Source organism: Gavialis gangeticus, unplaced genomic scaffold (genome assembly GCF_001723915.1).
Source record: "Gavialis gangeticus isolate Ggan-Ray unplaced genomic scaffold, GavGan_comp1, whole genome shotgun sequence".
Lineage (NCBI taxonomy): Eukaryota > Metazoa > Chordata > Crocodylia > Gavialidae > Gavialis > Gavialis gangeticus.
The window spans coordinates 3,824,982-3,828,656 of record NW_017729034.1 but is presented as its reverse complement, the minus strand read 5'-3'; the positions used below and the strand labels follow the sequence as shown (position 1 = coordinate 3,828,656).

Genomic DNA, 3,675 nt, shown 5'->3' with positions numbered 1-3,675 from the left:
GGGGGGGGGGGGGGGGGGGCAGCGGAGCTGCCTGGGTGCTAGGTCCTAGGAGCCAGCTGGAGATGAGAGGTAGGAGGAAGGGGCAGTGGGCGCATGCAGTACAGCTCACCCAGGTGGTGTGATCTGCAGCTACCCCTGCAGAGCTCCACATGGAGCTGAGCCCTACCCAGGGCAGCTGGCACTGTGCTCCAGCCTGCATCCGCCAGCACATGCAGCTTACTGGCAGGGCTGCATGTGGCTACTGCTGAGCTCCTCTAGCCACCAGCAGCAGCTCCTCTTCCTGCTATATTGCTTTGGGCAGGGAGAAAGCTTCACCCAGGCAGCTCCTGCCCCAGCGCACAGGTCTGCAGAAGGCAGCTGGGAGCTGGAGCCAAAGCCCCAGGCACTGGGGCAGGAGCCACCTGCCTGAAGCTCCTGGGTAATTTCCACCCACTCAGATGCCCACACTGGGAAGGTGGAGTGGGTGCAAGGCAGCTGGAAGCTGGCCCAGAGTGGCACAGCAAATGCAGGAGTCGCCGCTAGAGGCAAGGGAAGCCAAACAGCAGCTGCTTCAGGAGCAGCCCTTCTGGTAAGCTATGTGTGCTGGCTAGGACTGAGCTTGTGGGCATTGGCTGCAGCACGGTGTGGGCTGCCCTGGGTGGGTCTGGACCCCATGTGAAGCACCACAGGGACAGCCATGGGCCGGATCCAATAAACTGGTGGGCTAAATCTAGCCCACGCGCCATATTTTGCCCACCCAAGCCCTAGATGAAGGTGAGAACAGGACCACTGTTCCTCATGCTCAGAGGGGAGGTTGGCAACAAGTAACATGACATTTTCTTTACCTTCAAAGCACAAGAAGTTGCTCCACAGTGCACTCTTCTCCAATGATCCCAGGGCACTTCAGGGGCAGATATTTTTTTGCTTATTGCAGCAAGCTTAAAACATGAAGTACAAGTTTCCTGTCTCAACTACGGGTTCCATTCATTCAGTTTTCTCTTACGCACCATCAGTTCATGAAAAGTGATCTACATACAAGGACATAAATCAGACAGTTTAAGCCAGACGGCCCAAAACATTTTTAGACCAATGTCAACCTTCCAGATTTCTTGTGGACAATACCTCCCTCTCTTAAGAGTCAGGGCTTCCCCAACACATCCCTGCCACACACACAGAGACCAGAGTGGTGGTCTGTCAACCTGTACCAAATGGTCTTCCCTTGGCTCACCCTTTTATGACAGCTGCACTCTCATATTCTAGGGACATGCCTGATGCATTAAGTCATGTGGCAAGGAAAATACCACACTACAGTGCTGAGCCTGAGCGGTGTACCAGTGAGTGAGGCACACAGCAACCTGTAGACCACTTATCATGACATCAGGGACCATCAGTGGTCCGCTCAGTGCAGCTAGGGAAAGCACTAGTTTAAGCCGTACATTTAGCTGTTTAAAACAGCTTTTAGAAAGGGGTACATTACAAAAAATCAGTGAAAACACATACACACAAGCTTGCAGACCAAATCTGAACTCTGAGCCAGGTGAAATGGAGCAGTCTGGTCCCCCTGACCAGGACATGGACCCCATAAGAGGGGCAGGAGAACAGGAATCAGTTCTATTTCCCAAATCCCATCCCCTGTGACAGCTGCTCAGATAGATGGCTGGTCACAGAAGGAAACAATTTTTTTTGTTAAAACAAAGAGAGAGGGAGAAGGGTTTCTAACCCCTCCTTTCCTACATACTTAGTAGGTACGGAGAGTGTGACTACGTGTGCATGTCTGTCGGTCACTGCCGCTGTCTCTTTGCGTGCACCTCTGCATATGCGCGTGTGTGCACGTCCATTTCTGTGCGTCTGTCTGTCTCTTTGTGTGTGTACGTCTGCCCATCTCTGCGTGTCTGTCTGTGCATCTCTCTACCTGTCTCTGTGTGGATGTCTGCCTGTTTGTCTGTCTCTGTCAGTATGTACACGCGTGTCTGTTTGTCCATCTCTGGGTATGTCTATCTGTCTCCATGTGTCTATCTGTTCAGCTCTCTGTGTGGGTGTCAGTCTGTCTGTCTGTCTCTGTGTGTCCGTCCACCCTGTGTGTCTGTCCGTATGTGTCTCTGTGCCTGTACGTCCATCTGTGTGTCCAGTTCTGTGTCTGTCTGTCCATCTGTCTCTCTGTCCAGTTCTGTGTCTGTCTGTCCATCTCTCTCCTCTCTATGTGTGTGTCCATCTCTCTGACCCTCCGTCCGTATGTCCATCTGTGCCCGTCCGTCAGGGGGTGACATGCAAGGACACAGCCCCGTACCTATCCCGATACGCAGGCCGGGGGGCGAATAGGGGACAAGCACGCGCCCCATCCCGCCCGCACTGGGAGGACCCCCCAACGCCCCTCTCCCGCCCATCCCTCTGGCCACACCCCCTCTGCCTCCTTCAGCCCCCACTCGAGCCGCTGAACCGCCCGCGCTCACCTGCCGCTGCTCTCCGTCTCATGTCCCCAGCTCCGCAGCGCCGCTTCCGCCCAGCTGGTGCACGGCCAGCGGTCCGGACACGCTCATCCGCCCCCGCCGCGCGGCGCCCTGGGAGTTGTAGTCCCCGCCCCGCCTTGGGGTTCTAGGAAGCCGGCTCGTCTGTCGGCCGGCCGCCGCGCAAGGCACGCTGGGAGCTGTAGTTCGCTCCCCGGGAAGGAAAAGGGTGTGGCGTGCGCGCTAAGCATCATGGGACTCTCTCTTGCTATCCCCCACCGTCTCCCCCAAGGGTTCCAGGCGCTGGGCATGCTGGGACTTGTAGTCCATCCCTGCTTGGGTTGGTGCACGTTGTGCAGCTGCACTGTGAGCCCATACCCAGTGCATCCCCTGTCAGGGACCACGCGTGCCCAGCCCCCCTGCACCCGCCCGGCTTGCTCCATCCCCTCAGGGCCACTCTTGTGCAACCCTGTAGTTCCACCAGCCACATGCCTTAGACAGGGAAATGGCCACATTGGGCAGAAACCACTTTCATAAATAAATATGGTTCTTTTTAAAAAAGGCTTTCTTGTTTAGGTTGAGCTTGGGGCATGTTTTCATGCTTCCCTCTGCCAACAACAGGGCTGCCGTTTTACTGTGAAGGAAAGTGGTGGCTGTCCCATGTCCAAACAGGCTGGGGGGATTGAGACAGGCACTGAATGTATTCATAACCAGTGTTGCCAACTATCATGATTTTTGGCAATGTTCTTAAAGTGTATGCTTTGGGAATATGACTTAGCTCTTTCTATATATATATATATATATATAGAGAGAGAGAGAGAGAGAGAGAGAGAGAGAGAGAGAGAGAGAGAGACTTTAAGAATAATGCCACAGGTCATGAGAGTTGGCAACACTGCTGATAACTTAAAACTAGAAAACTGGGCAGCAATAACACTCTCTCCTTCTCTCTCTCTCTGAGGAAGGCCAGCGCTGTTGAGATCTGTTCTGTGATAGAAGCCGGACTCGAGGGGATCGCCTTCAGACCTCAGGTTGGGGAGGACTGAGTTAGAGAGCTTCTGGAGGGGCTGGACGCGTTCAAGTCAGCGGGTCCAGATGCTCTCCACCCCAGGGTGTTGAGGGAGCTAGCTGGGGTTATTGCAGGGCCCCTGGCACGGCTCTATGAGCGATCGTGGTGCTTGGGCCAGGTGCCAGATGATTGGAAGGTAGCAAATGTGGTCCCCATCTTCAAGAAGGGGAAGAGGGAGGACCCGGG

General features: G+C 54.8%; 1 protein-coding gene across 2 annotated transcripts in view; it reads right to left on the bottom strand.

The window, feature by feature from the left end:
* The window catches only part of CLDND1 (claudin domain containing 1), a 13,644-nt gene extending 11,173 nt beyond the window's left edge, over window positions 1-2,471 (bottom strand). For both annotated transcript variants that reach the window (XM_019527586.1, XM_019527587.1), the window contains exons 1-2: window positions 2,430-2,471; window positions 825-1,007 (exon numbers count right to left, since the gene is read on the bottom strand). The gene's annotated coding sequence lies outside the window, so the exon portion shown is untranslated. The remainder of the gene's footprint in view (window positions 1-824; window positions 1,008-2,429) is intronic.
* Between the last annotated feature and the right edge of the window lie 1,204 nt (window positions 2,472-3,675).